Source organism: Caloenas nicobarica, chromosome 4, assembly GCF_036013445.1.
Source record: "Caloenas nicobarica isolate bCalNic1 chromosome 4, bCalNic1.hap1, whole genome shotgun sequence".
Lineage (NCBI taxonomy): Eukaryota > Metazoa > Chordata > Aves > Columbiformes > Columbidae > Caloenas > Caloenas nicobarica.
This window is the reverse complement of record NC_088248.1, coordinates 72,584,318-72,597,452: the sequence shown is the minus strand read 5'-3', so window position 1 is coordinate 72,597,452 and position 13,135 is coordinate 72,584,318. Positions and strand designations below refer to the sequence as shown.

The 13,135-nt window shown below is 42.7% G+C and overlaps 1 protein-coding gene across 1 annotated transcript in view; it reads left to right on the top strand.

Moving 5' to 3' along the window:
* The window catches only part of FGFRL1 (fibroblast growth factor receptor like 1), a 183,593-nt gene that overhangs the window by 133,105 nt on the left and 37,353 nt on the right, over window positions 1–13,135 (top strand). The gene's annotated exons all lie outside the window — the stretch shown is intronic.

The following is a 13,135-nucleotide window of genomic DNA, read 5'->3' as shown; positions in this document are numbered from 1 at the left end:
CCTATGGCAGCAAGTGGTGACACGTCTTGCTGCTCATGTCACTGGTCTGGGAAAAAGCCTTAGCGAGGCAGCCTGTGTGCTTTATTTCCCAGCAAAATCTTATTTGGTTGACAAATACAATGTGAAAATGGCAGCTTTCTGAGCACCTGTACTAAGGGGACATGTTGGGGGTGTTTTGTGTGAAACAAACCCATTATATATAAATACATGTATACCATTTTATGTATATACAATTGTAGAACCATTTTGGTTGGAAGAGACCCTCAGGATCATCGAGTCCAACCATAACCTAACTCTGAAGAAATATATACACCATGATAGATAGATAGATAGATAGATAGACAGATAGATAGATATAGCTTTGAAGAGTTAGTGCTGAACTAGAGAGGTATTTCACCTCGTTGTATTTGCCCTCTACAACAGAGGCAACTACCTTGCTGGGGACTGTGCTGCCTTCATGAGTGTGAGGCAGTATTTATGGGAGGAGATTCCCTTTTTCTCTCCTTTTTAAAAAGAATTTTGTGAAGATACTTTCTCATAAACTAAATGGGGTCATGCTGAGGCAAAGGTGCAATTCTGAAGTATGTATATGTATATATTAGACCGAACATTAGAAAGTGTTTCTTTACTGAGAGGGTGGTCAAACAAACACTGGAATAGGCTTCCTAAAGAGGTGATTGATGCCCCAAGCAGGTCAGTGTTTAAGAAGCATTTGGACAATGTCTTTAACAACACTCTTTAACTTGGTCAGCCCTGAACTGATCAGGCAGTTGAACTAGATGATCACTGCAGGTCCCTTCCAACTGAAATAGTCTATTCTATATTGTATGGTAAAATTCCAAGGCTACTTGGAGCTTTGTGTTCTCAATAGAGGCTGGAAATCCTATGTTGCTTTGGTTGAAAGATGCTGGAATAGAATGAGATCAACATTTGCTTGGACTGACAACTGGAGCTCCAAATATGAACTGCTGGAAAATACTTATTTACTTTGATTTAACATTTGGCCCTCTCATCAGGTCCTCTTTGGTCCAGGTTGAAATCTATATCAGTAAACCTTATATATGTTCAAGTGGCAGTTTTTTCCCCTCACTCTTGAAAGACAAAGGTCATAAGGGACATTTTTCTTGTGATCACAAGCCAGGTCCTGATCTTGTTTCCACAGCTAAATATCTGGAATAACATAATGTGTTTAATAGATTTGCTTCAGATCTTTGGCCATGTGAATGATACCGTGAAGGACTCTCCCATCCCATTTAGCTCATTTTGCACTGACCCGCTGAGTTGAATTACAGGCTTATCAAGGAAAATGTGCTTTCAAAAATGGGCGTGCAAACACACACTGCTTCAGCACGATGGATGCGGCATGTGGCTTGCAGCGGTTTATTGTCAGAATGTTTCATTAGCTGAAGCCAATGACAGAAGTTGATGCTTGGACATCACCCAGTAAAGAAACCGTATCCCTCTGCTGAAGGCGCTTCGAGTCCTTGGGAGGACTGCGGTGATAAATATATGCATACATGCACATTTGCCCATCCTGATACAGTAGATCTCCTCCCAAGCTTTCATCTAACTTTTGCTCTGGAAAATACCTCTGGTCATGCAAGGGGAAGGCTATATCCAGTAAAGTTTGAAGTCAGTTCCTTTGCCCTCTTTGATTCTTGCTTGGGTGTGTTGTTTGTCACCTTGTAATTAGAGATGCACTGATAAACTAGTAGCTGCTGGTAGTTAACAGGAATATCATTGAGAACCATTTAACACGACGATGACCTTGTGAATGAAATTCTGGATGAAAGAGTTTGTTAGACACTTGTTCCACACTAAAGAATGCTGCGATGCCCTCTGCTCTCAGTAGCTGTGCTCCAGTAACTGTTCCAAGCAGCCAACAGTAAAAATTATCATCCCTCAAATGTTGTCCATTACTTTTTATCAGCAGTTTAGGAGCAAATTATTGCTATGTAATGGCATTTTAATGGGGAAATGCTTATGTGTCACTCTACACCTGGAAGACAATGATAGAAGGGTAAGGGGGAATTAATGGTTGATCTCTGCAGAAGGGAGCACTGTATAAGCACTTTGGTACACTCGAAGCTCTCTCCCCACGAGTAGGTTTCTGTACGAATAGTCTTAGCACATTGAATCCTTGTGGCCAGAAACCAGAGAGAGACATGGAAAGTTCGGCCAGCTGCACACCAGTCTCTGTGAAAGGGCAGAGAAAGACTATGAGACCTGTCAGCTGCTCCAGTCTTACCTGGTTGGAGTATGTTAGTGGTCTTGAAAAAAAAAAAAAAAACAACAAAAAACAAAGAAACAAAAAACCCTACAACAATAACAAGCAAGCAATCTGGTTTTAGCATTTCTAGGACATGTATAGACCACGGTGGTTTTTTTCATTCCCACTCCTCTGCAAGCCCACTACAAGGTGATTACCTTCATCAGCTTTTGCCTGGTCTCTGAAGCCCAAATCTCAGTATATTTTGATTCAGATCTACTGGTGCCCATGCAGCTGTACTGGTTCACAACAGTAACGTGATCTAGTTACTTTTTCCAGTAACACATTCACAAAACCTTTTTGTCTGCTTTCTCCGGCACTGGCAGGGTAGAGGTCTTCATGGACAGATTACATCCCCTTGAAGCCTGGACCCATCCTATTTGAAGGATCTCTACACTTTGATGTCTCTCACTATAGGTTTTTGCTCTACCCCCAAGTTTGTAATCCCAAGCAAAGCTCTCCAGACAGGCATTTGGTAGTAATTTCTAATCTGCTGCACCACCATCTGCTGCTTTGCTCCTTCTTCATTGCTGCCTGAGTCTGGGGGCCCAGATATAGTGTGCCCGTGCTGGTACTTAACATTTGCTAAGAGCAATATTTTAATGTTTTGCCTTTTCCACTCTATTTCTTCCCCTTCTTGGCTCCATTCTTCTGTCTTGTTTTCGCATTACTGGGCATGGTGTCTGGTTTCTAGTAGTGTATTAGTAATGTAGGAAAAATGAACATAATTGCAAAAATACCACACAAAGGACTCGTATGTCGCTTTCATTGCTTAATCCGCTTGCTGGGAATAATTGAACGGGATTCCTTTTGTTTTGTAGCTGCTTGATTTGCTGGGTAGAAGTCCCCTCCTCCCATGCCTGACCCTGCAAGTACTGGTGGGCAGACAAAGCTTGAGAGAAATAAGAACTGAATCCAGCACTTTGAAACTGAGCCTGCTCCTCAGAATCAGAAACGCGTGGTTGAAAGTACTAATTCTTGTCACTTCTCACATCGTAGGTGCTTTACACACATTGGCAAAGATTCACCTAATCTGGGATGTGAACTCTGCTGCAAGCTGGTGATGATAAGCTCCGTGCTACTTTCGCAAAAGCCTGGAGTAACCTGGATAATGGGGGGAGGTCTGCCATTTCAATGGGGAAAACTTCTCCTAAGAGAGCCATAATTCAGTGGTGTAGTAGTGGGAAATGGCCTTAGAAGAGACCTCGTCTGTCAAAACCACTTTTTCCTGATTCTGTATAGCTGTTACTAGTTCAGTTTAAAGCCTCTTTGGTCCAAACATGTGTCATCACCCTTGTTTTAGATAAATGTGGTGGTTCAAGGTGGGCTCAAAGCCACAAAGCTCCTATTCACACCGGCAGGTTTCAGCTTCTCTCTCCTCTGCAGTACGCGGTGATGTGAGATCTCTCTGTAGGGCTCCCATCGTGTTAGTGTTCCTACTTGTCATTTCCTCGATTGCTTCTGCGTTTGTCAGATCTACCCAGAGCACAGGCAGAAATGTTGTGGTAGAGAGCAGAATGGGAGCAAGAGCCACCAGGAGTCCTGCAGGGAAAAATGCATCTGTGAGTTCCCAGACAGGCTTTGTGGGCTGCTGGTGACAGACCCAAAACTCTGTGTATCTACACCAGGGCCTGTTAAGAAAACACGGTTACTATTGCCGTGATGGCTTGTAGTAGGAAAGGAAATGCTGAAGGTGTGATGCCCCAAAGACATGCTTTGTGTCTTATTTGACCTGCTTATTGATGTAAACTTTTATCTATTGTGAGCATTTGGTCTTAACTGATTTACAACTGCTCATTTAATCCATACACTTCCCCGCCCCCTGCCCCTTCCCCCTTTTAAAATATAAAATAACTGGATATGAAGTCTACTGAGACAGATTCAGACCACAGTATTTCCTTATGATGGGAGTAGCCTGTGTCCCAAGGCCCCATGCTGGGGTAGATTTGGGAGATTTTCCTTCTCCCTTCCCTTCTATTCAAATCCAGTAAAGAAATATTGTCTTGCAAACAAATTTAAGTCTGCCTTTTCCCTTAGTTCAGGTGCAGAAAATAAGCAGTATCTATTCCCACAGAAGGTCCAGAAAGGCATTTTTTTTTGTGCTAGGTACCTCTCTCTGTTAAATATGATTGTATATTGATGTAAACGATGCCATTGTAAAAGGGCTGGTGTGGTCTCATTTGTTGGGAGCGGGAGGTTGTTTTGGAATGTGAACAGCATTGGCGAGATAGAGAGATGTTGCACAGAACCAAAGGGCTCATGCATTAAAAAGCACACTGACATATCGAGGGCGCTATATAAACACAAAAATGTTGACAGGGTGAAGATATGGCCTTAAAGAAAGAGATTTAAAGAACTTACCAACAGGAAGACTGAGAGGTGACTGAATTGCAGTGTACAAGTGCTTCATGGGCAGAAGATACACAATATTAAATGGCTCTTTAATGTAGCAAAAGAAGGGCATAACTCAATATGAGGCCTAAAAGGTGAATCTGGACAAAAGTAAGGTAGAAACTAGCCAGACAGTGGAGGTGAAAAGCCCCTGGGAGAAACTGCTGAGGGAAAGGATGGATTTTACATCTTTTGATGTCTTCAGCTTTCAAAATGTTTTCAGGAAGCTTTCCTGAAAAATACTTTCGCCCAATACAGCAGCACTGACTAGATGGGAGCTCAGATGGGATGTATAAACACTCCCTGCTTGCTTTAAAGTCTATACATCTTCTTGTCACACGAGTGTGCGACAGAGGACGTAGCTCTGGGGGGAGGCTTGGCAGACCTGGCACATTCCCAGCTCTGATACTGGTGTATTTTATAAACTTGAAGAAATTAGCTTTGAATAGTCATCTAAAAAGTCATCCAAGATGAAATAACTGTATTTGGAAGGTTAAACACTAAAATAAATGGCCTGGTTTCACTGTTGCTCAGCAAAAGTGAGAGCTGCAAACACTTTACCTCTTTATTATCCTGAAATAAGGATAATTATTTATGCACCAAAATAAAAATTGCATGCTCGATTTTCTTACACTCAATTACATAGTATGTGTTCCTTTTCCTGTGTGGAGCTGGCAATATTTGAGCTCATCCCACGCACTGTGAAGTAATAAATTGCAAAAGTTATGCCTACTATTTCATTTTGGAAGCAAACCGATAACTCATTCTTACAGTAACTTGTTGTCCGTACGAAACTCGGCACAGGCTGAGGCAGCTTTATTGTGCAGCCATGCAACATTCCTACCAGTAATATATGTGTGTGGAGAGAGAGGGCGGGCAGGAGGTAATTGTTTCACTGACAGAAAAGATATAGACAGATGCACAGAAGCATTCTGGAACAAAAATGGGGCTGCATCCACTGAAACAACAGATGCTGCCTTGTGAAAATATTTTTTCCATTATAGCTCCAATGTCATCTCCCACTTATCTCTCAGGAGTGCAGAAGGAGCTCAATTCAAGGGTACCTATTCTTGCCAGCGGCATTCCTCCTGCCTCGCAGCCTCAAAAAAGGGAATGGGTTTTTAACAGGCATCATGGTGGGGGGAACCATTTGTCTGCGATTAGGCCCGAGAAAGGAAAGAAACTTTTGTCCAAGTGAAAGGGAAGCTTGTAGTTCATTAAGCGGTGGAGGGATTAGTTATGTTGAGGGCTCTGTTCTGAAAAAGTGCTGGAGAGGGCCCGGGGAGGGGAGGTCTCTTGGTAAGAACTTTCTTCCTTTTCTCTTCTATTCTGTGGGTCTTTAATGGCTTCCCCGCGGTGGGGCATGGCGTAAGTAGGGGATCTTGGTCTTATTAGCGGGCTTTCGCCCCCCCACCTCCCTCCAGGCCAGCATCTCTTTATCATTCTGCCAGTTCATTACGGGCCAACATTTCACCGGCTCGGGACTAAGCTAAAGAGAGAGAAAGAAAAGGGGGTGGGGGGAGGGAAGAGCACGCAAAGCAATTAATTTGGGAGCATTCAGGCCTGAGAATGTAGGCCACTCCAGCAGAAATGGTGCCCCCAAAGAAAAAAGAAAATACAAACCTTTGACAATGTTTTCTTTCAGGGTTTTGGCTACTGTTGCATAAAACCCTCCAGAGCTTTGATTTTTTCCAGTTCTAATTTGCCTGCACTGAGGAGTTTCTCCATAGAAATATTTCCCTTCATTAGGAGCTTTCAGACTTCCCCTTGATTCCCAAATGCTTTGGAGGCAGAAAGGCTCCATGAAACATGAAGTTTGTGTGCAGGTAAACTCCCTCTGTTCTTGCTGGGAACCTTGGTTGAGTATCAACCAGTATAACAGGCAAGTCAAGGCTCCAGGATTTGCCTCCTGCTGTTCCTACGGAACATTCCTTCTGCAACCAAAATAGTTCTTGTTCTTTCAGGGGAGTACGATCAAATGCAGAATTTATGCAGGTTTAGCTGGCACAGAGAACTGTCCAGAGAGCCTCCTTCATTTCCCTTGGACTAATGCTTGGAAATTCTGGAAAGGATCTTGTGGCATAAGTTCATTGTTAGACACCAATTCTGGAGTGCAAACCCCTCTTTCCAGGGGCCTGAGCTCACCGCTCATTCCTCATCTGGACTGAGAGCTTGGGAGTACGGGTACTGCCATGGGGCTGATGGCAAAATAGTTATTCTGGAGCCAGCTCCAAGCACAGATGCTCTCAGAGCTATTTCCTCTGGACCAGTGGGAGTTTTGGTGGGCTTGGAGGTCCGGTCTTGCTGCCTCACCATGCCAGCCTGCATACATAAAAGCATCCAAATCATTTATCTTAACAACAGAGCCACAAATGAGTAATGCAGAAAATACCTTCAAGTAGGAGCAAAAAACACACCAAGTTACAAGTTCCAGTTGTTTATTCTCACGTGTGTGTACCCTCTTGTGATTTCCTGGCCAGTAAAGGCATAGCAGTGTGCACAGCTCTGTGGATAAGTGGATATATGGCTGCACATTAGTTTAGGAATTTTTTAGAAATGTTTGGATAGATGGAGGTGGATTGAAAATGAAGGAGAGCGTTTGAGATGAGACCACGTTGCACCTCCTGTAAAATCAGCCATGTGTTTCTCTGGGCTTGCATTTCTGTGCTAATTGCATTCACCGCATCACTGAAATACTCAGCATATGCTGAATTTCCACTAGAGATGAACCACAGCTGAACAACTCGCATGTCAGTTTGACTAAAGAAATCTGGGCTGTATTTTTGCTGTGTTGTCTCCTAGTTTGTTTGCTGTAATCTGCTTGGCTTTTTCACAATGCATCTGCTCATGATCTTACACAGTGTAGAAGAATGGTGTTCGCAAATCAATGCAGGAGCTCTCTGCTACTGGGAGAAATCACAATTCAAATATTTATTTTACAAAAGAGAGATGAGAGGAAGCCTGGAAAGGTTGGGACATCAGCCCCACTACTGGCTTCTCACTCTGTCAAACATGAGCAGCTTTTATTCATACCTGGAAGATTACAGAAGCACTCAGTTCCCTTAAGAAGATGATGAAATGAAGTGAGTTTGCTGCTATTAATACTTGATGCTGCTTCTCGTGCTCTGCCACAGTGCTCCTGGGAGGACTCCCAGGGCCCAACATCTTTGGGAAATGACTTTTTCCAGTGCTGCGAAGGGCAGCAATGATGATTTGCTTTGCAACGACCTGTGGTTAGGAACATGGGTGCCAAATTATTTGCTCACGCATTTGTTTAGCAGCCGAGTCGCCCGTTTCTGTCTGAGGGCAGGATTTAGGCATGTGAAACGAGTGCATTACCAGAAATGCTATCTTCACTCGTTTTCTTTATTTCCTGTTTCACTTCCTTTTTGGTCAAGGTTAATTCAGACCTCTCATGGGTTTCCACTGGGATGACTGGAGAATATTTCTTGATATTTTCCAGACTGTTCTCCAGCAAAGGCTGCTGGTATGAGGCACTATAAACACCAGTATGAGGTTCATACTGGCAATCAGCAGCTCTGACTTCCAGTATCTTACCGCAGGGTGAGCCATAAAACAGGGGGTGGCGGGTAAATTGAGAATAAAATTGTGGTGGGTAAAGCTACAGGCAACGTCTGCCTTTCCCATCAGTGCAAAGGCAGAGCAGCTACTCCTTTTATTTTTAGCAACTTTATTTGCAAACATGTGATATTCCACTGAATAAGAGGTGGTCAGTTAAATGGATGTTTTGGCAAGTGACTTTCCTCCTGGAGTCTGGTCTTGGTGGAATGAGGCTGAGCTGTGCCCCGAACCCGAGCCCACATCCCATCCCAGGCTGTCCCTCCCGCACAGTTCTCAGACATGTGTTTGGATTCATAGCCCGCAGGGAGAAAAATTGGGGTTTAATTGTGGATGGAGCTAATCAGTTAGATACAATGACAACCCATTTGGGTTTTAGCACAGAACTCCTACTGCATTTTTTCAGTGATTACAAAACCCAAGTCCTCCCATTTCTCTCCTCCCCAGCCCCATATGTGTATTCATTGGTATTTCTGGGTTTTGGTCTGAGCAGTAATAAAAATCAAGGTTAATGTACCATAATATTGAGTCAACTGACTTGTAAAAATTCTTGCTTTAGTTTCTCTTAGTTCACACACATAAGGTTCAGAACTTTTTTCCAGCAAGATTTGCTATTGCAACATACTCTTATTATGACGGCTTTTACTTTAGGACTGTTGAGAATCCTTTTGGAAACTATTTTAGGTTGTCTGCTCAAGTATGCTAGAGCTTTTTATTTTTGTTTAATTATTGCACACATAGTTTTGCTTTAATGTTGGTTTTATTTCATGACATGGATTTTTTTTTTTTTTTGAATGAAACTCAAACATGCAAGCCATTCATTTGCTGATGTATATCTTGAAAAAGTTTGGAAACAGGAATCTTGGGGCCAGAACTGAGTGCTTAAGTGAACTTAAGTACAGCCAAGGCATGATTTCACTGTGGTACTTATTTGGGATAAATTCACTCAGGTAGACCCTCAGATTAATTTGTCAGATGCCCCAGGTGAGTGCTTATTTGTCAGGGTTTTATGCAAACCATAAAGAATAGTTTAAGTGCTGAAGCTGACTCCCTGCAGAGGGGGATGCTTTGCTCCATCCTTCTTCTAATCGTCTGTCCCCTTCTGTTGTTTTGGGTAATTCTTCTCCGTGCATCCCAGCTGTGGAATGACAAATCAGTCCGAATCATGTCACCTAATTTTTTGATCACTTGTTGCCTAGAAAGTAACTTCCATCATTATTTCCAATTATCCAATTGCTCTCTTTCTGTTTTTCCTTCACTAAAATCTTGATATTCATAAGCCTCATTGCCACACTGTAGAAACCAGTTTAGGAAAATATCACCTTTTTATGAGGACTCAACAGTGGAGAAATTGGATATATTTAGGTCCAAGTCAAAATGACAAGGGCTGAAATGCATGGAAACATTTTAATCTAGTTAATAGTTCTTTTCCTGTCTCAGAAATGTCCGTTCTCTACTCAGGCAAAAGAAATAAAATGCAAAAATGTTATGAATGTCATCTAATTGAAAAGCTGTCCCTGGTTTTGTCTCCTAGAGCAGAAATTAACCATGATGGCAGCTTCTGGAAGGTATTTGTCAATGCTATTATGCAGAATTCTGAAAAATGCTGTTTTTTCCTGGGAGGCTGTTATCAGGAACAGTTATGTGTTTTGCCTAAAGACTAGTACTTCCATTGTTTTTGAACTTTACACCAGACACACTCTATCACAAAAATAATCACTTGTCTTGCGACAAAATAAACCGTTGCATTTCTTCCTTTTTTTCAAGGCACCTCATTATCAGCTTTGGAAGGAAGTTGAATTTATAAAAAGATAAGTCATGTAAATAAGCTGGAAGAAATCTAATGAAAGTCCTTTGTCTTCTTTGGCAAGCACAGCTCCATTAAACCACGATTCTCCTTTGAAGCTTCAATTACCTGACTTACCAGAGCTGGAGCAGGGGAGAAATGGCTAATATTTCTGAACAATGTGGATATGTGTATGTAAGGGGAAGTTATTACCTTTTCAGACCAAAAAAAGACAAAAAAAAAAAAGTCGGAGCACGTTTACAGATTGCAGTTTTATTGTTCTGGCCAGGTGCTTAGAATCACAGGATGAAATTTATCCCTGATGTGTCTCCACTGTAAGCAAGCAGAGGAGCAGGGCCAACAAATGCTGTCTCATGAATAACTCCAGTGCACGAGCACCAGAGATGCTTGTGCCCCGTTCCCTTTCTCACATGCACATGGGTGAATGTGAGTGCAAATCACACTTGAACCCACACATGTCTACGTGTATTTGGGGCTCCAAATGCTGGTTTTATTGTGTGCACATCAGAAGTGCATTGCTCCTACAGTAGTGCTCCATAGACTGTATTTCACAGGGTCCTTTTTGGTGTTATTCTTTGCCACCACGTTAATGTCAGTTCTTCCCCTTTAAAGGAGATTCCAATTGGACACAAGAAGAAAATTTTTCATGGTGAGAACAACCAGCCAGTGGAATAATCTCCCCAGGGAAGTGGTGGACTCTCCGACGTTGGACACTTTTAAGATTCAGCTGGAGGAGAGGGTGCTGGGCCATCTTGTCTAGACTGTGTCTTTGCCAAGAAAGGTTGGAGCAGATGATCCTTGATGTCCCTTCCAACCTGGTATTTGATGATTCCTCTCATGGGTTTTTGGGTTTGCCTTTACCACTGTCTTCAATGTAATGGAGTGATCACAGATGCAATTAGACTAGATATCATGGGGACCAGCATCCACCTAGCTGTGGTGGCGTGAAACTCTGTGTGTCTTATACTGTTAGAGCAAATCAGAATAGCTGAGAAATCCTGAGTATTTGAGTAAAATACTGCTGAGCTCTGTGTTGCTGCAACTAAATTTCTGCTGCCTGGAGAGCTTCCTCTAAACTTCTAAACTCAGCCAGACCCCAGGAATTGCCATGGAGAGGCAAGAGACTTGCAAGGCAGTAAGACTCATCTGCCTTCTCCCGAAGGACAGTGAGCCACACACTTTCTTATTCTTCGGTCAAGCATTCAGCTGATGCGCCAGTGAGCAGTATACATGCAGCTTGCTGCAGATTTCTTACAAATGATTTTAATCCTTCTAAAACCTCCCCCATCGTTCTGGGTTGTATAAATAACCTAAAAAATAAGGGCTAAAAACATGGATTTTCTGTTCTTCATTGGAATGCTACTCTGGTGTAACTGAGAGGAGAATTTGACCTGCTGTATCCGTTTTTGCAGAGTTCAAACCGTAATTCCAGGCCAGATTCTAATCTGTGCCTCTCGCTCATATTTCACTGAAGCTCTCAAAAAATACACATGCTGTAGACTGAAGTGCAGTGTTGCAGGCAGTGAGTGACTATTATCTGGCCTGAAGGGTCTTCTGGAAATAAAAAAAAAAAAGAAGATAGCGATCAGATTGCTGAAGTGAACAACCGATGGGTGTTTTAAGTCTTCAATTTGTTTTCCTTTGCTTGGAAAAGCAGACCACGTTTGTCTTTGGAGCAAAAGGCCGTTATTGATAGTGCTACTTAAGTGAGTAAAATAAAATGCTTGCAATGACAGTTATCAAAGGCTAGGTCCCCGGAGATAAAAAGCTTTTGTGTGCATGTGCACTCCAAACCCAATCTTTGTATGGGCCTACATAAAGTATACAACAATGTGCTTCCCTTCTGAACTTTTTTGGGACATGGTATGGAAAGACTGTAGCAGTCTTCATGAAGTCAAATCCCAGATGGGTATTGGTTTCAAAGGGAACGATGACTAGCCAGTATGTTAAATATTTTAATTCAGTAAAGCCTCCTGTTCTCCTTGATGTTTGCTAAAGTTACGTTCAGCAGCTGTAGAGGAGAATGTGCACAAGAAACCGAAGGAGAATCCTGTGTCCTCTCCTCTTGCCTAACCAATAAATTTTAGCACTGAGTAGGCAGGCACAAACCTTCCTCACCTTGGCCCGAGGGGTTGGGAGATGGGCAGCGAGGGGTTTAGATGGAAGCGGAGCCGCGAGCGGCTGGACCAGGTGCCACTGGTGCTCTGAAATGTCGCTTTAAAGGCTATTAACATAGTGAAGGCTTTTGAAGGCTACAGAACTGTTTGTAGCATAATCCTTCTGCTTTTCTCCTGGAGCACTCTGCATGTTGTGCTAATAGACGCTTGTGCGGATGGAGCCCACCATGCGCATAGCTCTGGGGAGAAAAATTGCAATGAGTACCTTAACGCTACACAGTTGGAGATAATGACTGTTCGTGCTGTAAGTCCGATACAGGCAGGCAGTTGGGTCTGACCTGCCCCATTTTTAGGTAGATTTTATTTATTCTGGACACCAGGGTTATCTGGATCTGGGCAGAACTCCCTGAAAGATAAGAAATTATTAATAATAGAGGTGATAGGTTTTTTTAGGGAAGATTTGTTTGAACTTGTTCACATTGCCAGTGCTTTCTGCAGTATTAGAAAATAATCCTTCCATCAATATTAGAAGGTTGTTTGCAAACAATTTTTGGAGAAAGGGACTGCTTTTGCAGTCAGCCAGTACAAAAGCCTTTCCTCCAGAGCAACTGGCTTTTGGTTTCTTTTGCTTTTTGCTCAAACTGTGCATCAGAGTCTTTAGACCACGTAGATTATCGCAGCAGATTTAGGGCAAGTCTTGATGTGTAGGTAATTTCTCCCTGATGCCCCACTTCTCTCCGATCACTCGCTTGGCTCTGGGCTGTCCTGCTTGGCTGGACTGGGGTGAAGGAGACAGGCAAGTGCTTCTCATGCTGAGTAGGCAACAAGTTGAGACATAAGAAAAAGAAACCCCTTTTCCATCCTGCTATTTGTGTGACTGGATTTACTACTGAAAATGTTCTTAGCTGTGACTTTGCTCTACAGGTATCTCTGCTTTTATATTCTGTAATTGATGAGACGTTTAGCTCATTT